General features: G+C 45.9%; 1 protein-coding gene and 1 long non-coding RNA gene across 12 annotated transcripts in view; one reads left to right on the top strand and one right to left on the bottom strand.

The window, feature by feature from the left end:
- Positions 1-6975: 6975 nt before the first annotated feature.
- LOC137215887 (uncharacterized) lies at positions 6976-23963 on the bottom strand. 3 transcript variants are annotated; one of them, XR_010939472.1, is made up of 6 exons: positions 23756-23959; positions 14382-16192; positions 11012-11157; positions 9966-10149; positions 8109-8228; positions 6976-7310 (listed from the first exon to the last, which is right to left on the bottom strand). It is a non-coding gene; the product is annotated as an uncharacterized lncRNA (long non-coding RNA). The 3 variants fall into 3 exon arrangements; XR_010939473.1 differs by lacking the exon at positions 9966-10149 and having other exon boundaries at positions 14023-16192; positions 23756-23963; XR_010939471.1 differs by lacking the exon at positions 9966-10149 and having other exon boundaries at positions 6977-7310; positions 23756-23956.
- The window catches only part of PLEKHA2 (pleckstrin homology domain containing A2), a 57286-nt gene continuing 45910 nt past the window's right edge, over positions 13431-24806 (top strand). Inside the window, exons 1-2 of one of the 9 annotated variants that reach the window (XM_067721430.1) lie at positions 13431-13758; positions 15673-15929. The gene's annotated coding sequence lies outside the window, so the exon portion shown is untranslated. Of the gene's footprint in view, positions 13759-13983; positions 14125-15672; positions 15930-18840; positions 19172-22100; positions 22595-22792; positions 23792-24806 lie in introns of those variants that run through there. The other 8 variants (XM_067721434.1, XM_067721429.1, XM_067721431.1 and 5 more) reach the window with 8 other exon arrangements.

Genomic DNA, 24806 nt, shown 5'->3' with positions numbered 1-24806 from the left:
GGTCTCCTGAACCGAGGGGCTCAGGTCTAGCCTTCCTCCTTGTCACTGTCACCTTGTCCTTGGTAGCACTTGGCTGGCCGAGCTGGGTCCCTTGGCCAAGAGCTTTGCTCTTCCCAAACCGGGGCGGGTAAGTGGAGGCTGGGCATTCCTGGGGGGCTCTTCTCACTAAGGATGAGATAGAGGAAGTTTGGGGGTGGAGGCATCCGAATGTCCCATGCATTAAGAACGGGAGGTGGGGGGCTTGCCTGGTGGCGCAGTGGTTGAGAGTCCGCCTGCCGATGCAGGGGACGCGGGTTCGTGCCCTGGTCCGGGAGGATCCCACATGCCGTGGAGCGGCTGGGCCCGTGAGCCGTGGCCGCTGGGCCTGCATGTCCGGAGCCTGTGCTCCTCAACGGGAGAGGCCACAACGGTGAGAGGCCCGCGTACCGAGAAAAAAAAAAAGAAAGGGAGGTGGTGGTGGGGTACGACAGAGATTCTGTCAAATTACGGATGTAGCCGACTAGATCCAGAGCAATTCTCAAGGGAGGTCCTCCCACACCCACAGGGAGGCCAAAAAAAGGCTTGAAATTCAAATGACTTTTGGTGTTTGGGAGTGCGAGAGAGGGCACTGGTAGTAAACAGAACAGAAGGGGAAAGAGAAAACAAAAGGCCTGCTTGGTGTCTTTCCTAAGAAGCAGCTCAGGATGGCGGCAAAGGTGATCCGATATGAGGCTGGACTTGAATAATATTTTCTCTTATGTATCCACGGGCTGGCCTGCAAAGGGGACTATTCACACATTTTATATAAATTTGGTGTCTGCCCTGATTGCAGCAGCTGCTGTTCCCTCTCCTTTTTTTTAGCCACTGTTTTCAAGGCGACAGGGCAGAGATGCTTTGCCCACACTGTACCCACACGCTGTCTCTGCTTCTCTCAAACCAATTCCTGGCCCTGGTTTCCTCCAAAACTTGGTCCTTTCAGGAATACCATCATATTTTGTTATTGTTGTTGTTTTTGCTTTGGGTGAGAAGGATGGGAACACCGTAGGAGGACAGATAAAGATGGGCCCCATGATGAGAGGTGAGAAAACAGTAATTACATTTGAGAATCAGGTAGACGGAGAAATAAAAGTCCCTTGGTCCAGTACTTTGTTCTGTCCAGGTCTCAGTTTTTCTCATCTCTTAAAAAGAATGATGAGGATTAGAAAGCGTTGCCAGATAGACTGTAGATACTGGACTCCCAGTTAAATTTGAATTTCAGATAAACAGCGAATTCGTTATTAAAAATCTGACCTTATAATTCTGTGTATTTGAGGTAGCTCTTAAATCGCCACCCTCAGGTGATGTTTAAAGGATGGGCACCCACGGGGCACACAGTCTTAGAGAATCAGTTTCTCCATCTGCCTGAGATGGAGAGAGAGTGGGATTTCATGCCCGTCTTCTCTGCTCCCCCCTGCCTTTTCACACCGGCCCTCTCTCTCTTCTAAAAAAGGAAAGAAAGGCATTGCCCTTTGTTGTAAAAGCCTCCAGGGCCAAGACAAGGGATGATTAGAAATATCTGTGTTTTTGTTGAGAAAGCAAATGCCTTTTGTAACTGAGGTACAAATCATTTCACAAGGTAGGTGGCTTCCAATTGATGGCTTTCCATAAAACTTGGAGGAAAAAAGCCTAATTGAGTTGACCACTGATAGATCATTACAACAATTTTTTTAAAAATAGGCTTTATTTTTTAGAGCAGTTTTAGGTTCACAGCAGAATTGAGCAGAAAGTACAGAATGTTCCCATATGCTCCCTGCCCTCCAACCTCCCCCATAGAGTAATTTTTGACATGATGTCTGACCTATAGCTCGAAGGAGTTCAAAAAATTGAATGACACTGCCGAATTCGGCTCTGCTGAAAAACAGATTTTTAGCTCCCTGACAAAGGTGGACTCGCTAGAAATCTTCACACGGGGTTTGTGTTCATTGAGTCTTTCCAGACGCCGCTCTGAAGCCGTGAGCCCAGAAGTATGTCCCAATTTTCCTTCCTTCTCATCAGCCCTAAGCACTGTCATAACAGCCTCACCAATTTGTTCATGTGAACAAGGTTTCTCAGTGCCTACGTTCATAAAAATGAGAAATAGATGGGTCTCTAAAGCTAGAATTGGACCTTGAGGAATAGAAATCTTCCAGTTCTCAAATTACATTGTGGTTGCCATATAGCCCAGGTATGTGTCTGTGGCTCTCTTTACATGACTTCCGGTTCTGTTGCTGTTACTTAGTTCCCGTGAGGTCTTAGACACTTCTTTTCCTTACTCTTTTTCCATGTGTTAAAAAAAAAAAAAAAGAGTAAGACGGATAATACTGGTGCTAAACCAGCTCTTTCTTCCCTAAGTAATATTAATTAATGGATATTTAAACTAATTACATATGTATGTAAATGTATAAAAGTACATATATTTATGTGTTAAGGGAATAATTTCCAATAACATTTTACTGCTCTATGTTTAGTGATCAATAACATATATATTTACCTTGTTAACAAATAATTGTAAAGATGACTTAGTTTCCAAAAAATGTTTTAACACTCGGAGCCTGAAGGTCGTGGGATAGTTTTAAAATTTTAAATTGGAAATCTGTTTACATAGGCATTTTTGCTTCAGAAAATGTGAGGGGGTAATCAATAAGAGATGTTCAAATAATAAAAGATGTCATAAAAATATGACATTCGGATACACTTGTTTAGAAGAAGTGGAATGAATATAGAGTTCCAGGAAGAAAGGAAAGGATTTAACATTTCTGACTGTTAAAGAACTGCTTGTTCATTTTGAAAAAGGAATGATGGTAAGTGTCAAGTTACTGTGGTATTAGATTCTGTTGGATACATTTTAAAAGAGTGTTATGGGAATTCCCTGGTGGACCACTGGTTAGGACTCCACACTTTCACTGCCGGTTCCCACAAGCCCTGCAGCATGGCCAAAAAAAAAAAAAAAAAAAAGCTATATGACAGTTTTATTTTAAAATATACCATGCTAACAGAATACATCCTTTGAACCACTCAAACCTGTGATTAAAAGTTACACATGTCAATTTAAAAATGTTTGCAGAGATATGTAGTTTTCTATCATTTTTTTAGGGGGTGTTCGTAAAGAAAAGTTTGAAGACCACCACTTCATATCATTGTCTTCCCAACATTTCTGCTCATAATCCTTATATTTCTAGATACTTTACAACTTTGAACAATAAAAAATGTAGACATCATTTTACCTACAATTTCAGAGGATTCGTAGTCCCCAGTTCTTTGTACCTCATCATGTTGCCCATCTACTCTGAACTGGGTGGTAGTTCCACGGTCATGATACAAGGGCTTAAATTGGAGAAACCAGAAATAAATCAGCCCCTAGACCTCAAGGCTGAACTATTTCAAGAACATGCAGTTACATTTCAGTGACCATGATTTGACTCATGGTGTACTCAGTAACATGTAATTACAAGCTGCGTTCTAACGGACTTGACTTCTACTGTAATGCTTGCTTGTCACCTTCTGAGTACAGGGGAGCTACCTCAGGGTTGGATGGTAACTAATTGAAATGATCTAACCGACCCTGATGTGCACCCCTCTGGAGAATGACTTTCTCGCATACCAGCCAAGGTTCTGGTGGACTTTCTTTTCAAGGAAGGCAAAAAAACGAATGCAAGCAACCATATGCCCAAATGGCAAAGGAAATCCACATCCACGTGGGGGGAAGCTCGGTCACAGGGATTGTAGCAGTTGAAATAGGAGAGTAAAGAAGCACCGTTCTTCACATCAGAACTGAAGAGTAAATGACAGTTCTTTTCTGTCATGTGCACTTCTGAGATCTCCTCTCTTATCAACTTTCAAATATACTATATGGTATTTTTAACTATAGTTACCATGCATCCATCCCCAGAACTTATTTATCTTATAACTGGAAGTTTGCACTTTTGACCACCTTCATACATTCCCCTCACCCCACACTAACCTCTGGCAACCACCAATCTGTTCTCTGTTTCTATAAGTTCAATGTTTTGTTTTGTTTTGTTTTTTTAATAGATCTTTATTGGAGTATAATTGCTTCACAATACTGTGTTAGTTTCTGCTGTACACCAAAGTGAATCAGCCATATGCATACACATGTCCCCATATCCCCTCCCTCTTGCATCTCCCTCCCACCCTCCCTATCCCAGCCCTCTAGGTGGTCACAAAGCACGGAGCTGATCTCCCTGTGCTATGCGGCTGCTTCCCACTAGCTAAGTATTTTACATTTGGTAGTGTGTATATGTCGATTCTACTCTCACTTCACCCCAGCTTCTCCCTCCCACCTCGTGTCCTCAAGTCCATTCTCTATGTCTACATCTTTACTCCTGCCCTGCAACTAGGTTCATCAGTACCATTTTTTTTTTTAGATTCCATCTAGGTCCATCCACCTCACTACAAATAACTCAATTTCGTTTCTTTTTATGGCTGAGTAATATTCCATTGTACATATGTGTCACATCTTCTTTATCCAGTAATCTGTTGATGGACACTTAGGTTGCCTCCATGTCCTGGCTATTGTAAATAGAGCTGCAATGAACATTGTGGTACATGAGTCTTTTTGAATTATGGTTTTCTCAGGGTATATGCCCAGTAGTGGGATTGCTGGGTCATATGGTAGTTCTATATTTAGTTTTTTAAGGAACCTCCATATTGTTTTCCACAGTGGTTTTTTAGGTTCCACATATAAGTGAGATCATACAGCATTTCTTTTTCTCTGTCTCACGTTACTTAGCATAATGCCTTCAAGGTCCATCCATGTTGCTGCAAATGGCAGGATTTCCTTCTTTTTTATGGTTGCATATATTTCATTGCATATATATATGTGTCTATATATATATGTGTGTCTATATATATGTGTGTGTCTATATATATATGTGTCTATATATATATACATATATATATATATATATATATATATATATACACACACCACATTTTCTTTATCTATTCATCTGTCAGTGGACACACTTTGTTTCTATGTCCTGGCTATTGTAACTAATGCTGCAGTGAACATGGGAGTGCAGATATCTTTTTGAGATAGTGATTTTGTTTCCTTCTGATATATACACAGAAGTGGAACTGCTGGATCACATGGTAGTTCTATTTTTAATGTTTTGAGGAACCTCCATACTGTTTTCCATAGTGGCTATACCAATTTGCATTCCAACGGTGCCTGAGGGTTCCCTTTTCTCCACATCCTTGCCAACTTGTCATTTGCTGTCTTTTTGATGATAGCTATTCTGATACGTGTGAGGTGACATCTCATTGTGGTCGTGATTTGCATTTCCCTGATGATTAGTGATGTTGAGCATCTTTTCATGTACCTGTTGATTACCTGTATATCTTCTTTGGAAAAATGTCTATTCAGTTCTTCTGCCCATTTAAAAAATCAGATTGTTTGTTTTTTTGTTGTTGAGTTGTATGAGTTCTTTACATATTTTGGATATTAATCCCTTATCAGATACTGCAAGTATTTTCTCCCATTCCGTAGGTTGCCTTTTCATCTTGTTGACGGTTTCCTTTGCTGTGCAGAAGCTTTTTGGTTTGGTGTAGCCCCACCTGTTTATTTTTGCTTTTGTTGCCTTTTGTTGCTTTTGGTGTTAAATCCAAAGAAATCATTGCCAAGGCCAATGTCAAGGAGCTCACCCAGTATGTTTTCTTCTAGAGTTTTATGGTTTCAGGTCTCCAATATTTTAATTTATACACTTTTCTTTTATGTACTTTTTATTTGTAAAGTCTTTTGTGGGGGCATTAAATAATTTTTTAAAAATTTATTTTTAAGCAAAAGAAACATAATGCACATAATATAATATCTGAAAAATATACAAGAGCATGAATGAGTCCTGTCTCCTCTTACCACCTCAGAAGTGATCTCCTCCCCAGAGGCCACCACTCTTACCAGCAAAACTATATGAAAATTTCTGATCACAGTTCAAACACATTTTCCTACCCCAAGGTCATCACTGGGAATGAAGAAGATTGTCTGGGGCACATATAACCTCTGGGAATGCTTGTTAACTTTTCTTTCCCTCCTTTGTTGTTGTCAGCTAATCCACTTACAGAGAGGAATGAACTGAATAAAGTCATTTTCTCCTCCCCCTCCCTCCTCCGTCTCCAAAAGCTTTTTTATTTTCTTGGTTTCTAATCCACTGAGGACTGGGAAACCACATAACTGGACCTTCTGAAATTAGATCTTCAGCCAGAATCAAAGAGCAAGCCTAAGAAAGGCATCTCCATGAAGATGCAGGGACTTGGCTATGCAGAGGCTCTTCCCCTCTTACCTTCCGGTTCAGAGTTCTGTTCCAGGGATTGAAGTTACCAGAAAGTGACCTCCAGGTCAGGACCATGTTCCTGATATGTCTTTGCAGCAAACCAGGACTGTGACATCTTCTGACATTATATGCTGGAGGGAGCATTTGGCCACTTATCCAATTAGAACATCCAAACCATCATTATGCATTAGGTGTAAGGATAAATCTAGCTTGTTATTGTTTAATTCCTAAATGAAGGAGTTAAGCTGGACTGGGCTAAAACCTCCAGCCTAGTGTTGCACTTAATTTTAACAACATTTGACAGACATGTGGAGTCATCATACAAATTATGATGAAATTTGAAAGAAGATTCCTTAGCAAATTACCTGTCTCCAGTGACTCATACTGAGTTTCACCAGTTCTCGGGGTTCAAACTGCCAGTCAGTTTTGTATATCTTTTCCAGTGGCAGGAATTTTAACATGAATGGATATAAAGTTGGCTAAAATTTCTTGAAAAATATATCAAAGACACAATTATTTTTAAGTTGAAGATAAAGTTAGTGGTATGTTGTTGCTTTTTTTTTTAAATCACAAAGCAGCTGTGAGATCTCTGAGGTACTTTTAAATTAAAAACTAGTTATTTGCTTATAAAGCTAACTTTTTTCCTATAATCATAAAATAATACATGCTTATTGAAGAATACTTGGAAAATTCAGAAATAGAAAGGATTCTTTCTATAAATTTATTTATTTTATTTTTGGCTGCATTGGGTCTTCACTGCAGTGCTTGGGCTTTCTCTAGTTGTGGTGAGCGGGGACTACTCTTCGTTGCAGAGCACGGGCTTCTCATTGCGGTGGCTTCTCTTGTTGCGGAGCATGGGCTCTAGGCGCGTAGGCTTCAGTAGTTGTGGCACGCAGGCTCAGTAGTTGTGGCACACGGGCTTAGTTGCTCTGCAGCATGTGGGATCTTCCCGGACCAGGGCTCGAACCCATGTCCCCTGCATTGGCAGGTGGATTCTTAACCACTGCACCACCAGGGAAGCCCCTAGAAAGAATTTTTAAAAATAAAATATTTGTTCACTCTTCCTCTTTTGTACCTTTTGAACTTTGTATAGTGTGCATATATTTCCTATTGACAAAATAATGGAAGGACATAAATCCATCTGTTCAAATACCCTGTTTGATTTTCTTTGTTTTGTAATCACCAGCTTGTGTTGTGAACCACTGAAGTAACAGCCAACCCGCTTCACTGACCACCATAGGCATCTCTTGGAATAAACCAGATAGTTTATTCCAGTTGCCAACTTTAACTATATTCACCCCCAGTATTTTCTAATCGTAGCCCCTATGTAGGCTCGGTGCTGAGGAAATGAATTATGAAACTAGTCTAAGCAAAAATAAAGTTTAGTACGAAAGCAAGGTCAAAAATAAAATTTAGTACGAAAGCAAGGTCAAGGATCCAAACCTAAGGTATCTATCTATTCATTCTCTCTCTCTGATTCCACAGGCCCAGTTCTTCCCTTGTAATCACAGGGCATCACTGGGGATGCAGGATTCCAAGCCATGCACTGCCCTTGTTCAAACTGACGGAAAAACAATATCATCAGCATGAATCAATAGGAATGGTGCATTTAGCCAGGAGACTCTTATTTCTGGGGACTGGATGGGCACTTCATTTTGAAGTTTATATTAGTATCAGATTTAGCAGTATGGCAATGTTTTCCAAACTTTGTCACAGGGAAGTAATTTTGGCATGTGTACATATGTAATGTCTATATATATGTATGAGTATAAAAAGTACTATAGAGTGGGTGGCTTAAACAACAGAAATTTATTTTCTCACCGTCTGGAGGCTGGAGTCCGGGATGGGGTTGCCAGCATGGTTGCGCTCTGGTGAGAGCTCTCTTCTAGGACTGCAGACGGCTGCCTTCTTGCTGTGTGTTCACACGGCTTTTTCTTGGTGCTGTGGAGACAGGGAGAGAGATCTCTTCCTCTTCTTATATGGCCATCAATCCTATCGGATTAGGACCTCACCCTTATAAACTCATTCAACCTTAATTACCTCCTAAAAGCTCTACCTCCAAATGCAGTCAGATTGGAAGTTAGGTCTTCAACATATGACTTTTATTATGGAAGTAGCATAATTCACCAGATATATATACATATATATATATGTATATATATATATATTATAAATTTGATTTTATATACACACTTCCAGGTATTTCACCAAAGTTTTCTCGTTTTTGATTTTATTTTATTACTGTCCCTTACTGCTGTTTCCCTTATCCTATAAACAGAAATTGTCAATGTTTTTCTATTTTTCCTATTCTCAAGGCTCTGAGAATTGGAGCTAAGTGATAACCTTGGGTGTTGGGCAGGGATCACTGAACCAGGACTCACAACTCATGTCTTGCTATGTGATTCTGAGACTGTATCTCTCCTTAAAAACCTAAAGTCTTCCACCTGTAAAATGGAATTAATAATCTATAAACCTGTGAAAGTGTGAAGAAAGAATAGTTAATAATTTGTCGTGTAATGTTAGCTCTTTGTAATAGAAGTTTCAAAATGAAATGCAAAGATTTTAATTCAAAGGTATGAAGCTGATTGTTAAAGTTTAACAGACATTCTCAGCAATTACCATGTGCCCTAAAAACATTAACTCAGTCTCAACAACAATGGTATGAGATAAGTTATCTGTTATCACCACCTTCTCCATTTTATAGAAATACAGAGAAGCAGAGTAACTGGTCCATGGCTACAGAGTTAATTAGGAACAGAGTCAGGAGTCACATCCCAGTGGCAGCTTGGTGTTAAGAGACCAGTTACCATGCAGTCATGAACTATGAAATTGCTGCTTATTTACTTCTAATAGTGTCACTTCCTTGTTCAAAAACCTCCAGTGGCTCTTAAAGCCTAAAGTAATAAAGTAAAACTCATTTGCTTAGCAATAAAGACCCTCCAGCAACCTTTCTTTCCTGTTTTGTTCCCCATGAAAATCCTTTCTTCATCCTCCCTGCTTCCACCGTGCTCCAGCTGCACAGGACCAGTCCCTTTATCTGGAACCCATTTATTCTCATGCCCCTCTCCAGCTTCCACATTTTACACTATCTACACCTTCAAGGTTCTTCCAAAGTGCTATCTCCTTCATACATTTTCTCCTGCACCTCTCAACCCCAGCTAGTTGTTTTTTTCCCACAAAATTTTCTCTTTCCTCTTGTCCCTGCTTGTGTTAGTTTCTGGCTTTTCTTTCTTTTTGTTACATTCCCTCCCAACTAAATGATGGGATTCTTGAGGGGTGCAATATGCTTTCTCATAGAACTTTAAAATTTTTCATTATAATTTTAAATCATTATTGTTCTTCTTTGATAAGCAAATGTATGCAGGCTTATTGCAAAAAATAACACATTACAGAAATACATCTCTTAGAAAGTGAGATTCGTCATTATAGTCCCTCTTCCCATGCCCTAAGAGAACTGTGGCTAACAGCTTGGAATATAGTCTTTTAGACTTTTTTTCATGTAATAAATATGTACGGTTTTTATTTACAGAAATGGGATTGTATTATACAGGCACCTTTGTACCTTTTTTAGTCCTACTTATTTAGTATTTTTTCATATAGAAAAAATTTCATATAGTATTTTTCATTCTTTTTTAACAGCTGCATAGTATAAGATTATATGGCACTAATGGTATTTACCTGTTCAATCCCTTGCTGATGAGAATGACAGTGATTTCCAAATTTCACTATTATGCTGCAGCAAATGTGTATATATATTCCAGATATACACTTCGTATATACAAATAAACATACACTCCATCTATACTATATATATCTCTGGATGACTTTCTGTAGGACAAATCTTTGGACATGAAATTGCTAGCTGAAAAGGAAAGGAGATTCTAAATGATGATAATTATCGAAAATGTGGAGGGAAAGAGTCTTGTTTTATGTCTTCCTGAATCCTTCACAAACTTGGTGGTTAAGAGGGGGCCAGCTCTGGCGTCAGACTGCACAGGCTTGTAACTAGGCTTGGTCTCCATGTTTTAGACATCTCATCTATAAAATGGGGAAATGGTAGCACCTTACTCCCAGTGTTGTAAGACTTAAATGAGACAATACAGGTAAAGCAATTAACATTTAGTAAGTACCTGGAAAATAAGTAAGTACAAGATATATGGGAGGAAAAATAGTTAATAGGTTCAGATCATTGTTTGCTGAAGGAATAGGACTGAATAGAACAATAGTAGTTTGAGTAATCTTTCTAGAAATGGATGGTACTTTGCTATTGAAACCAACAACAACTCTTTATAAAATGACCAGCTAGCACTAGAAGTGTGATGGCCTTGGAGCAATTCATCTTTGTGCGAAATTAACTGGCCTGAACCAGGATCAACCACTGACCTTGGCCTCTTCAGTCCCACACTTTCCCCAACGGAACTACCCGGCCCCAGCTTCAGCCTGGTACCTTCCATAATGGGTGTCTCTAAGGACAGAGCACAATGTGGTTCCCCAGAGGGTGCCCTGGCTCACCACTGAAGGTCGTTAGGGCATCTAGTTACCCAGCCGTGAACACTGAAAATGAATAGAAAAGTGCATAAATGGGTATAGAGTATAAGGCTCTCTGTTTAAATTCTTAGGTTCTGGACCAGTAGTCTCCATCTTCATGGAAAGGTTCCCACATCAATACTAGAAGATTCTGGGGGTAGTCAACCCTGGGTTCCAGAAACACCTCTGCCACTAACCAGCTGCAAAACCTTCAGCAAATTGTTGAACCTCATCTTGCACTGATACAACAGGGGACTGAGATAGCTGATGTGAAAGGCCTTTTTTGACATTCCTTTCCCAATAGACGGAGTCACATTTTCAGACATCCGGGCTGTTTATTGCACTGAAAAAAATGAATGCATAAAATCAGTCAATGTAAATACTTTCAAAATGTGTCAGAGATGGCAAAAGGACCACAGCAGGGCTCAGACTCAATAGACACTCTGTGCCACTATGGGAGGGGGTGGCAGGAGACCTCTGAGGAAACAGTGGAAGTACAGGAGTCAGAGAAGAAACTGTAATCTAACTGGGGCCAGGTCCTGGCTAGCGATAAATGTGGCAGTAAACGGGGATCCCAGTGAAGTACAAGCATCATCCAAAGTGCACTGATGACCCCCACCCCCACCCCAGCCCAACACTGGAGTCAAATTGTCCCCATCTTCTCAGGCCCATTTCAAAATTCACTACTTCCTTCTCGAGGACCCCTCCCAAACATATGCGTGTGCGCGCACACACACGTCTTGTTCCTCTAAAAGTTGGTAGTACTTTGTCACTCTGTGCCATTTTCATGGCATTTCCAGGAGGGATACAAGGCTGCGTCAACCTCCTAGTAACACTTGCATCCTCTCGCCGAGCTTTGCCTCCCAGGCATCCAATACAGTAGTGCTCAGGAAATATTTGTGGCTCTGTGACTGAGTAACTCAGGCAGGCCCCACAGGGACTAGAGTTTTATGGGTTTTAATATGAACCGTACCATGGAATCTGAGACTTTTTACCTCATGGCTCATACCGGAAACCATCCGTTCCAGTCGGATTTACTGGGAGCTGGATGGAATTTTGTTCCATTTCACCCTGAAAACCATAATCTAATTTTTAAATTCAAAAACATTTACATAGCACCTACTTCACGTTCGGCAGTAATCCAAACACTCTACAAATGTTAGCTCATTCACTCTTTGTAAGCATCCAGATGTAGAAAATAAGGCACGGAAAAGTTGTCACTTGCTCTGGGATCAAAGCTAATAAGCACCACAGCTGGGATTCAAACCCAGGCCATCTGGTTCCAGAGTATATGCTCTGACTGAAATTTATGTGAGTGGCAAAAATCTTCATGAGCAGATAGAAAAAAAAAATTGACGTTGATGTATTTATTTCAAAGGAAATGCTTTTTTTCTTGTGTCCCCCTTTCCTTCCTCATTCAAAGCAAAATGTTCTAAAGCAAACAGTCTTTTTTCACACCTGAGAGAGCAGGTCGGTTCATTTTTGCTTTGGCAATCAAAATGGAAGAGGAAACGTGTGGTTTCATCACTAGTGCTTTCGGGGTGTGTGCTGAGCGTGGTCCTACCTTCCTCCCAGCTCGTCTGGCTGGGGCCCCCCTTCCCCCAGGCTTTGCTGCCTCAGGTCCTGGAGACTTTTTAACAGTCTGCCTTTCCCCTTCCAACACTGGGACGTGGACCCGCCTTTCCCGCAATCCTGCCCATCTAGCCTCAAGGGTCTTCTTCGGCCCTCCCCTGCGTCAAAGCCTTGTAACTAGGACTCGACCTTATCAACTATATTTGCACCAAAATCCCCAGGAATCGCAGCTCCCGGTCGGTCCTCCATCCCAGGGTCAATCCACTACGTTTCTGTGTTTCGAATGTTATGTGCCTGGCTGCATGTACATTGAAATATCTATCTCCTCACGTGCGAGGCCGGCATCAGAACCTGACAGACGAGCCATTGATAACTGTGGGACCCAGGGCAAATTCCTTAACGTCTCTGAGTCTCGGTTTCCTCATCGTGAAGGGGATTGATACCCATTAGGTTGCAGCGTGGATCAAATGCGGTAACGCAGAGGCTGCACCGGCACCCGACAGTTCTCTTCGGTTCCTCTTGGCAATATTACTTAATACCTGCTGCTTGTCTGTTTCCCATTTTCCCCCAGAGCTCCCTCCCGCTCCGAGGGCTGGAAAGGCGTCTTTGCGCCACGCTCTGAAAAAGTCCCCATACAGCCGTTAGAACTTACGACCCCCTTGGGCTCCTGGGGCACATGCATGACAACCCGGGAGAATCTGAGATGCTTCCTTCGACGCTAACCCTAAACCCCGATGGCTGAAGGCTCTGGGTCCGGGGAAGGCCCGGCTGAAGTCGCTGGAGCGGGCTGGGGGAGGAGGTGGGTGCTTTGGGAAGAATAAACGGGGTAAAGAGTGAGCCCGCGGGCCGGCTCGTCTCCCTGTTTCTAGGATGCCCTCATCCCCGGGCCCCTTTCCCACTCGGACACCTGCTGCCCGGGGCCGGCGTCGGAAGCAGGGCCTCCCCCTGCGCGGCCGAGGTGGTCCCGGCGCGCAGCCTCTGGGGCCGCCTCCGGGCGCCCCGCCCCCGCCGAGTCCGCGCAGCCCGCGCGCCCGGCCGCGCCCCCTCCCAGCCCGCGGCGCCCCGGCACCCCTCTCCGCCCCCGGCGGGCTCGGCGGAGCATTGTACTCACATCCGGGGCTGGGTTTTGCTTTAATGCGAAACGTAATTAACCCGGAAAAAAGAGCCTAAGGACAAGAGAGAAGGAGGGAGGGAGGAGGGGAGGGGAGGGAGGAGGGGAGGGGAGGGGGAGAGGAGCGAGAGGCGCGAGAGACCCCGAGAGTTTGGCGGCGACAGACATCCCCCGAGAGCGACGGCCCGCGGGGCCCCAGAGGCGCTTCCCAGCCCGATGTAACCCACGCACCCTGCCCGAGCCCCGGCCCTGCGCGGCGGGGTAAGTGGGGCGCCCGCGCGGGCCCGGGAGCGGCGCGGCGCCGAGGGGCTGGCGGGGGGGGGAGCGCCTCCCTGCGGGCCGAGGGGAGGTCGCCGCCGTCCCCCGGCCGCCTCCGGTGGCCCCCGGCGAGCCCGCGGGGCAGCCCTTCCTCCGGCCCTCGGGAGCGCCCGGGGTGTCCAAGGTCGCCGCCGCCAGGGGTCGGGCTGCGGGGTGGGGCCGCGGGCAGGGTGGGGGCGGGTGTTCTGCGGAGCTGCGTTTTCTCACGTTTGCAGCGGCGAAACTTCTCCGCGGGTTCTGGCGCTGGGGCCCCGGCTTGGCCACGACTTCCCGGGCAGCGGGTAGGGGAGACGAGCAGAGAACGTGCAGGCAAGTCCCCGGGGGCACGGATGGGGCCGTGGAGACTCATCTTTCTCTTCCCCTATTACCTTATTCCGTGGCAGGCCTAGAAGCCTCCCGAGGGCGAGACCTCCCTTCCCTCTGGGTCCAGCCCGGGCCCCTCGGGCTTCTGGAACTACGGACTCTGGGGTGACTTAAAGGAAACTGTACTAAAATGCAGATTTGGTGTCAGGTCGGGAAAGCACTCGAGGGGAGCTGTCTGTCTGTCTCACGAACTTCTTCCTCACCTTACCCGCTTCCCTCTTCTGCTCCAGTTCTGAAGACTGCTGTTTCATCGAATTAAAAAAAAAAAAAAAAAAGAGGAAAGGGAAAAGAGAGGCCTTGTAGGAACGAAAAGTGTGAGAGGAGGCGCGGCAGGGCCACCTCACTGGGGTCGGACCCATCTCCTCCCCAGGCCAGCCCTGAACCCCCAGCCTCTCGCTGTAAGGTTTCCTTGCTACTTGGTGGATCTTCCCCTTCTAACTCCTTCTCCCGCCACCCGCCCCGCCTTTCTTTAGGACTCCAGGTGGGGATTTTCAGAGGAGAGTAAGGGACGGGGAGAGAAGGGGAGGGGACAGGCATTCTACCGGGACGCCAGCGGTGACACCCCCGAGGCATCTCGGTCCGCTGAGTGGTGGTTGCACTTGGGCTGAAGTTCCAAAATTGTACTTCTGTTTTCTTAATATATCTAAGTCAATCCCCTTTTTCCTCCTTTCTGGAGCTTCATCATTTTTCTGTTTGGTGGCAAAGCCTTCAGAAACAGTAAAGCCAAAGATCTTGAAAGAATCGAAGTGTTTTCTATTTCAGTTGCATTCAGCTGACATTTATTGGGTAATTAAGACACGAAAGGCAGTGATGAACAAAATGTAGCCTCTGTCTTCAGGGATTTTACCATCTGATGCAGGACACAGGCGGTACACCAGGGCCTAGGACACAATGCAGTTGCTAAAATAGAGATCCAGCATGCTTTGAGGAGCCAGAGGAAGCTTTAACAGCCTTCTCATCCTTTCATATATTAGCTTTCACCATCGTGTGCCACTTGAACGCAGGTGACTTTTGCCATAGCTTGCAGTCTAGACTCTGTGGCCAGCCTGGTGTGTGACATCTACTAGGTGCTAAGTAAACGTTTCTTGAATGAATGAGTGAGTGACTGCAAGAGCATGAATTGTTTGCCCCTATCCAAATGGAAGAGAAGAGAGCAATGTGGTGGTGCCTCAAGCTCGTCTGAGCTGGTTCATGAGGGCTTCCCTTGGGTGTTGCCTTTGGACCTAAGTATCCTTCGCCCTCCTTGTAAGCCCCGCTTTTGACAAAGTGCCTATGGCACTCCTGCCGATGGGAGCCTCGCTCACTTCACAGATGGGTAATCACCTAGGTACGGATCGGGGAACCACCTGCCCTTTGGTGGAGCGTTTGCAGTGCTGCTTTTCCCTTGTCGTTGGTGCTTGCTTCTCTCTTCTGTATAAGGAAGTAGGGCCTGCAAATCCCATCGTGTCATCGTAGTGTGCTGAACCGTAATTCAGCTTGGTGTTTTCCCCCGAGGTTAAAATAAATCCTGGAGACATGCAGATTTTGGTCGGTGCCTACTTATGGAGAGATTCTGCAAAAATGGGAAGGGAGAGTCGTCAGCCCCATCAGCCAGCCACGCCCCTCCGAGCAGCCCTCCTGCTGGCTTGCCTGGTATTTGCTGAAAGTGCCGGATCACTAGGGAGCCGGGAGCAGCAGGGCCTCGATCTCCGGATGTGCATCCAGCTGGCGCTTCATTGATCTCCGGTCTTCTTCATGGGGCAGGTGGGCAGGTGGGTGATGCCCCTGTTAAAAGGCTGGAACGCCTCAAATTAGATCTTGCTGTGGCCCCAGTGCAGTAAATATCTCTTCTGTTTCCCTGAAACTGTAGTAAGTAGTTACTTTGGCCGAGATAGTCGTGGAGCTTGGAAAAGATGATCTGGGTGCTGGGGCGTTGCACTGCTCGGCCTCTTCCCTCTTCCCACCGCTGCCTTACTTTCAGTTTTCCACGTGTCTTAGTGAGCTGGAGAGGACTCCGGCAATCCAATCTGTTAGGCTTTGGAAAGGAAGGAAGCAGAGCAAATAGTATAGTGTGACAGTCTATGGCAAGAGCAGAATCCTAGCCCTGCCTGATATAAGCCCATCATTGAGCCAGGGAATTGGCCAGGGCAGGGAGATAGGGCGGCTGGGGGGTGGGAGGGATGGGGTCCCTTGCTTCCCATTCTGCACAGGTCTGTGGTTGCTGTAGTGGGACAGTAATTGGAAGGCCCCGTTGACCTTTACTCCGAACCTTGGGCTGCCTTTCTGCCCGGCCAGCTGAGATAAAAAGGGAGGTCCCCTTCTCCCTGAGAAACACTGGGGTTAAAGTGCAAAGGCAAGGGCTCGCCCTCCCATCAGCTGGGACTCCCTTTTGGCCATCCATTTGCGGAGCGGATCTCTGCTGCTGTGATTCTCCCACGGGCCAAGCAGGAGGTGGCTCCAGAGACCCTTCCTTGGCTTCTGATCGCAGGCCTGGTTCTGTTAACTTTCAGGGTGGCCTGGCCGAGATGGAGTCGGTGGATCTCTTGGACTGTTTTTTTTTTAACCTTTTGGAGAATTTTTGAGAAATATGATGGTTCTTGGAGTAGACGGAAGAGTGAGGGCAGCTTGTGCCTTTCCTTTTGAGGGATTCCAGCATCACTGCCTTCCCAGTGGGATTTACTTACTGATATTTGAGGGGTGGAGACGGCCTGGCAGCTGCCTGCCCTGTTTTACCTAGCGGTGGGGGTCATGTACTACTTGTTAGGCACTACACACGCACACATCTTAACAACAACAGTTACACAGTGCTTGGTCTTTGCCAGACCTCCTCTTAAGCACTTTTCACACATTATTTCGTTTAATGCACACAGCAGCCTTTGAAGTAGGTACAGCGATTCTCTCCATTTCGCAAATGAGGAAATAGGCCCTGAAGAGTTTAGTAGAGTCTGTCTGACTCTAAAACCCATGCTCTTTCACTTCACTCCAGCACAGCGCCGGGTCACTGAAATCAGCTCGCCCTCTTCAATGGTCACGTTCTTGCAAGAGTTTTGTCAGATGCTCTCAGACCCATCCTTGTCACCTGCACGTGCTCTGTGCCACACCTGGCCCCTCCTCCGTCCCTACATCCAGAGACGGGAGCACAGTGCCTTTAGACAGGCAGGCTTAGGCCCTTTAGACTTTCCCCCAGCACTTTGCAAGAGGCTGGTACGTAGGAGAAATAAGGATGCTTTCTTTTCCTTCTCCTACTGCCCAGGTTTTAGTGGGTGAGAAGGTCCAACTTTTAAATGAGGACCAAGCTGCTGTGCTGCTACCAGTAAGAAGGCCTACAGTGAAACTGAATCGCAGAGCCTAGTAACTGGATTCTGAAAGTGGGAGATCTCAGTTTTTATAGGCTATTTATAACCCCTGGGGCTGGTCCCTGTGCTGGTGAACTCTCTGGGGGGAGGTGGTCTCAGGAGCCTTGAGTCAAGGGCAGGCCTTTGTTTCGTACCAGCTCTAACAACCACATTTTCTCTGAACATAGATGAGGCTGCTGTTCAGAGAGGTCATGAGAGTTTAAAACATTTTGCTGTTTTTGGCATCTTTGTTGGAGTGGTATCAGTAGTCAGTCGTTCCTGCCGTTTCCCCAGTATTTTTTTCCCTTAAAAAATTCCTCGAGTGTCTCTTGCCCTCCATTGAGAGTTCTTGGGTCCAGGGGACGTCGGGCACCTTCTCTTACCCTCCCCATTCCTGTGGATGTCTGCATTCCTCAGCCTGCTCTTCCGCTGGGAATGTGTTCTCAGTACATTCTCTTCTCTCTCACATTATTCTCCGGCCTCAGACTATTTGGAATGTGCTCTTATGACAGCTTCAGAATGCAATGATGTTATAACGGTAGGAAATAGATGTTCCCACATTTTGGAAGTTAGAGTCTTTGGCCCAGTCTCAGAGCTGTGTTCTGAAATAGCCACGCTTGCGTTTTGTTGTTGTCATTCTTGTGTTTTTACTGGGCCCTGGGCATTCGTGGGCCCTCTGCAACGCACCCTTATGTAGGTGGGAGATGGAAACATAGGCGAACTCTCTGTTCGCATGGCCCATACGTTTTCTAACCTCCACACCCCAGTTCCTGTCTGCTTATTACAGTCCTCTCTGAGACCTCTGATGTCATTTCCCGATTAACTTTCTCCTGTAGAAATTTAGCAATTTCCCGTTGGTATCTCTCTCACTTACCACTGATGCTACTGTCCCCAGCTTCTACCCTCGAGGATGACAAGATAGCAGATGTATTCACTGCATCCCTGCCCGCTCCCCTATGTTAAGAAATGCCTTCCTGACTTTTTTCTGGAGCAAAATCCCTGAAATTCCCTTTCCTACCAACGCCAAGTAACATGAAAGAAAAATAACCAAATTTAAAAATGGATTCATTTTTTTTGAGTTTTGAACTACCGGAGATTATAGTGGATTATTTCATCCTGGGGCCAATACCATTTAAGGCTTTATCTCTGTTACCACTTTCTTTCGTTTGTATTTACCTCAGAAGTATCAGGACGATCAGGCAGATGAATCTCCCTTATTTCACTCTATTTTTTCCTGTATCTTCAAGCCACATTAGAGATCTTACAAATAAGACGTCCAGTACAGTAAGCCAGAGCTTTCATGACTTAATAGCTCTTCAGCTTTTCTTTAAAAAAACAAACAAACCTATTTATCCATCTTTTCATTCATCTATCTAGACATTTAACTTAAAGACGTCAGTCCCATCTCCCAAGTTTCAAGAAGGAAAATTCCACTGGGGGCGGTCTTTGTCGGGATCCCTGCTTCTGGGCGTGCTGTGCTGCAGGCTCTGTGACAGCAGAGGGAAAGAGGCACTGACTTGCGTGTGAATCTTCAGTTGACCCCCAGGACAGGGGCTCCTCTTGTGAAGACCAGAGAGCAAGCAACCAAACCCACAGAGGAAAGAAAGAGCCTCTCTTAGGGGAGGCTGCAGTAGGAAGTAAGAAACCCAACTAGATTGGAGGGTGCCAAAGCCCTCTGGGTAGGTACCTAGCTTTTGGGCAATTGTGATGGGTGGAACATGGCTTTATTAGATTTAAGACTTTGAAACACTAAGAAGTCCCAAGAGCACTATAATTTAGGCAAGGTTTTGCTTGTTTATGGACTCTGGAGAATTGAGAAATTTATTCTCAGCTTCAAAACTTGTACGCTGGGGATGGGGGGGTGTGTGGAGTTAAATAGCTTTCCCTCCTGCTAAATAAAGTAACATACGTTTCCTGTAGAAAATTTGGAAAATATGGAAAAAAATATAGATGTAGATAAAATTCGCCTGTGACCCATAGATAATAACTGCTAATATTTTGGTGCCTGGATGTCAGTCTTTTTCTATCCAAATATAGAAATATAAAAATAACACTTAGAGGACTGGGATCATATTCTAAATCATATTATTGTATCTTTAAAAAACTTTGGGGGAGTTTTTCCCTAATTCATTTAAGTACTTGAAAACATAGCTATTTAAAGATTGTGCAACATTTCCTTATGTGAATGTCCTATCATTTATTTATTATTCCCTAATCATTTGGACATTCAGGGCATTTCCAACTTTGTGTCATTATAAATTCTGTTGCAGTTGCCATCGTTTTATTTTAATCTGTATTTGCATCTTTGTTTATTTACTTGGATGGAATTCTAGAAGTAGAATTTCTGGGTCAAAGGATAGGAACATTTTTAGCTCTCTAGTTCCATACCGCCAAACTGCTTTCCGGAAAGCTTCATACTACTGTCCCGGGTGTATAAGAATCCTAAGAAGTGTCTTCAGGAGACAGCCTTCTTACTTTTCTTCCCTGCTAATGCCTCAGTCTCCCATTGGGACCTGTTTTATTTTCTTAGGGTCTTGGTCCCAAGTTGTCTCTTGTATATTAATGAGCCTGATAAAGATGTCCGTTGTCTCAATTCCTAGGGGAGAATTTTATTCTTGGCTTGAATCTCCTCCAATGATGGAGGCTAAGGCACTGGAATGGGCAGTAGAGGAGATATTTGGGACGGGGATGTTGCCCTGTGCCCTCATCTCATTCGATGGTGGGCAGCCATTGATTCTTTTCTCATGAGCTTCATCTCGTCAGCTGGCAAGTGTTGGCCAGGAATCTCAGGTTAGTTGACATTTAACCCATTTTCTGCTGCTGATCAATGGGTAACTCCATGCAAAGTCCCTTTCTTTCTAAAAGTTTCACTTTTGGGAATTCCCTGGGGGTCCAGTGGTTAGGACTCTGTGCTTCCACTGCAGGGGGCCCGGGTTTGATCCCTCCCTGGTGGTGGAGCTAAGGTCCTGCAAGCCTCGTGGCCAAAAAAGAAAGTTTCACTTTTACCATCAATTAAATATTTAACATATTTTCATTTGCAGCACATACTTAGCAACTTATGTACTAAGGAAATCTAGATGGTGTAAAACTTGCTGCTTTTCTATTTTACTTTTCATTAAGGTACATTATTTACTTATTTGAATTATTGAGGCTATGTTTTGGTTTTGTTTGGGGTGTGTGTGTTTGTGAGAGAGAGAGAGAGAGAGAGAGAAAGGGAGAGAGGGAGGGAGGGAGACGGGGAGAGAGAGAGAGAGAGAGAAATTGATTGTGTGCAGACATAATTTTTTTTTTGCTGTACGCGGGCCTCTCACTGTTGTGGCCTCTCCCGTCGCGGAGCACAGGCTCCAGACGCGCAGGCCTAGCGGCCATGGCTCACGGGCCCAGCCGCTCTGCGGCATGTGGGATCTTCCCGGACCGGGGCACGAACGCGTGTCCCCTGCATCGGCAGACGGACTCTCAACCACTGCGCCACCAGGGAAGCCCCACACATAATTTTGATTTGCATTTAACAAAGTCTAGGAAGGAATGTGAAGCAGGAAAGAAACATGAAAAAATGTTCTGCCTCACTGGGCGTCATTATATATTTAAACTAGCCACAGTTTAAAATAATGAGAACATTCAATGTATGTAAGATTATAGCAATGGTAACAATATATTGCTGGCTGCAGTGTAAACAGATGAAATACTTTTAGAAAGCAATTTTGTAATAAGTCTCAAGAGTTATAAAAGTTCATAACCTATGGTCTAGTCTTATTACTACTTGGAATTTATACTGTATCCATGTGTAAAAGAAGAAGAAAGTATAAAAAGATGAATTTTAGCATTAGAAAAATTGGATATCATCTAACTGTCTAATCATGGAGAAATGGTTTAAGTAAATTATAGTAAATCCAGTCCAGTGATGTTATGCAACCATTAAAAACACTGATTATAAAGACTGTGTAGCAACATGGAACATGTTTACGGTATAATTGAAAGTTTTAAGAAGGTTGATTATGTGGACAGAAGCATGAAAAAGCATGCAAAAGTGAAAACAGTTGGCTAGAGTGATTTTTTTTTTTTTTTTTAGCGGTACGCGGGCCTCTCACTGCCGTGGCCTCTCCCGTTGCGGAGCACAGGCTCCAGACGCACAGGCTCAGCGGCCATGACTCACGGGCCCAGCCGCTCCGTGGCACGTGGGATCTTCCCGGACCAGGGCACGAACCCGTGTCCCCTGCATCGGCAGGTGGACTTTCAACCACTGCGCCACCAGGGAAACCCTAGAGTGATTTTTTTTTTAATGCTAGCATCGTTATATTGTGAATTTTGCACTAGAAATGGAAGACACTGGGGAGATTGGCGTGCTTTGGAAAGACAGGGTGCTGAGTGCGGTGGGCCGAGGTCCCTTGCTGGGCACAGAGTCTGTGCTCTTTCTTGTCCGTGTGTTGTGATGGCCTAGGAGCTCCTCGCTGGGTGGTCTCGTTACGGAATCAGAGCGAAGGTGGAGGGGCTGGCCTGAGAGAGTACTGTCCGGTGCTCTGACACAGCCAGAACACTTTGCACGCTGCCCCAGGAGATGGGCTGAGAGTCATTGTCCAGTTGAGGGACCCAGGATACAGTGGGGGTGGGCATGGGGCAACTCCTGGGGCGCATCACCCAGTGTCACCCTCCCCCCAGTATTTTTACACTGGGGAACTCGGTTAAAATGAAATTTAAGATAACAAGTGATTTTAAAGTTTAAAAGACAGGCTAGAACTGTATAACCGAGGAGTGTCATGCAAGTTGGAAGGGACATTTCGAAGAGGTGATAGACAGTATGTGTATGTGCATCAGGGTGTCCTCCCCCTTATGGATCGGCTGCTGGTACTTCCTTTTCTCCCCTCCCTGCCTGGTTTTCGGGGCTGGGGGGGTGGTGGCAGAGTTAATCCCATCCGAGGAGCCTCCCTGGGAAAAAGGGGAGGAGCCAGCGGAGACTTGGACGATGCTGGGGGGCAGGTTGAAGAAGCAGGGAGAGGGGATTGGGGGCCGGTGGCGGCTGGCTCTCTGTACCAGCAGCTGCTGGGACAAGGGATGCACCCACGGGATGAGGATGCACTGTCAGAGGACGGGGCTCGGGACCTCAGGTTTGTGTGTCTGCGCCATCTTTGGGTTTGTCGCTTCTGTGTGGGTGGGCTTGTTCGTTCTAACCACACTTCCCGTGTGATGCTTGGTTCTCCTGCCGCCCATCCTGCCCCCACCCACCTCCCACATGCTGATGAGCCCTGTGACTCAGCTGCTTCTCAGGACATCAGAGCAGCTTTTTTTTTTCTGGGCTAGAACCACAGTCAGGAGATGTATAACCAGATTTCTTCTTTTTATCATCTTTCCTTTTGGTCCCTGAGGGTCCTCTCCCACCATGCAAGTGGGAAGCCCCCTCTACAAGAGTAGACTGTTGGAGGATTGTGGAAACAGTGGCTTCTCTGGCCTCTGACTTGAGAAAAAGACAGGCCCCTTGGGCTGAAGAGGGGACATTGGAAAGGCAGCGTGAAGTCGGGTGCTGTGCTTGCTGGCTGCACCCAGAGACAGTTGGCTTTGTCATCCACTGCAGTTTATACCCTTCCCCTTAGGGATGTCCCGGGTGGCGACAGCGCTGAATCCCCCGGAACGTCTGTCTCTGTGGCTGCGCTGGCATCAGGGGAATTTGCTGAGTTTTCTTGGGGGTTGGGTGCACCCTCACTGCAGGGCTGACCCAGCCTTTCTGCCTGGGACTCCTGATTTCCCCTGATTCCCTGGGGGAAGCTGCATCCTTTCTCAGGGATCCGCTTCCTCCCCAACCAGCGCTGGGCCTCTCCCTCCCCATTTTTGACCCTACCCCTTGGCTTGAACCCATCCCTCTCCCTTTCCTGAACTCACTTTGGCCAGTGGTGAGACGGGAGCTGGGATGGAGGCTTAGTTTGGGGAGGTACCGAGGAGCTGGGGATCTGGCCACAGGGACCTCTGACCACGTGATGCACTGCGTGCAGGGGTGTCTCCCCCCTGGCCCTCACCCTCGGGGTCCTCCTCTCCCACTGTGCTGCTACTTCGTTCTCCTCTGCCCTCTTTCTAAACCTCCTCTTTCCACTTTTTCTCCTTTTCTCTCCTCCTCTTTTACTCCCTTCTAGCTGTGCTGTTTCATCTGTGTCCTGTTTCCCTGCCTGCTTTCCTTTTTGTCTCCCATCATTGCCCAGCGAGTCGCCGCGGGATCCCCTGACCCGCCCCCCTCCTGACTGAGTCATCTGCCCCGTTGGGATTCTGCCTGACCTTACCTGGAATCAAGGGATTCACTGTTTCCTGGCATCCTGGTGTGTGAGCAGGGTATTTTTTTCTTGGGGCAGCGTCTCAGCACCGCAAGGCCCCGCCACCATCCACATCCTTAGAATTCGCCTCGTCTTGTGGGAATGTGTGTCTCTGCATGTGGGACTTTCCTCCTGGCCAGGAAGCCTGCGGGCGTGGCATCTTGGTAGCTCAGGGGCTCACCCAGGGTCATGGTGCAGGGCACGGCCCGAAGCCAGCCGTCTCTCAGCTGTGCTTAGTCATAGGCTCAGGGCCATGGTGGGCTTGGGTCACAGTGAATTTTTGCTTTGTTGGAGCCAAGCAGGACCAGGGGTGGGTGGGGTGGGTGGCGTCTGTCCTTGAAGTTCTGACTGTCACGTGGGGTTTTCTAACCCTTGGGCACCGTGTCGCACTTCTGCAGTGCGTTGTGCGTCCAGGTGGGGTGTAGCTGCCTGTTGGAGGGTGCTTTTCCTCTTGGGGAGGAGAACAGAGCTCCTGCCTTTTCCTTTGGCTCTTCAGACAGACGGAAGGGAGCCGGGAGAGGGGAGGCCTGTCTGAGGGTGCGGAATGTCTCAAATCGCCGGACCCTCTTCTGCAATCAGGAAAGTGTTCAGGTTTGGGCTTTCTTCTGCTCCCTCATTCCTTCGATTACAAGTGGCTTCTGGGAAATGGCAAAGTGAAGGAAGTGGTCCTGGGGCTGAGGGGTGTGGCCCTGCCCCAGGAACCCCTCGGATTTGATTCCTTGGTACCTTCATGGAGCTGGAGGGGCTGCTCTTCACACCTGAATTCTCGGCAGAGTTTATCCAGGCGTTTGCACGGGAGCTTAAATCCTTTCTGCAATAGTTTCTTTACGTATAAATTGGGTTATAACCTACTTTACAAGGTTTTTCTGAAGAGTGATAACAATACCTAGTGTTTATGAATGCTTTGTCTGCCACATACTTAATTCTCGCCAAAATCTGGTGTAGGTCCTATTATTATCCCCATTTTACAGACGCAGAAACTGAGGCATGGGAAGATTAAACAGTTTGTGGTCACACAAAC

The sequence above is a fragment of the Pseudorca crassidens genome, chromosome 21 (genome assembly GCF_039906515.1).
Source record: "Pseudorca crassidens isolate mPseCra1 chromosome 21, mPseCra1.hap1, whole genome shotgun sequence".
Taxonomy (NCBI): domain Eukaryota; kingdom Metazoa; phylum Chordata; class Mammalia; order Artiodactyla; family Delphinidae; genus Pseudorca; species Pseudorca crassidens.
The sequence above is the reverse complement of the archived record's forward strand: the minus strand, read 5'-3'. Positions and strand labels throughout refer to the sequence as shown.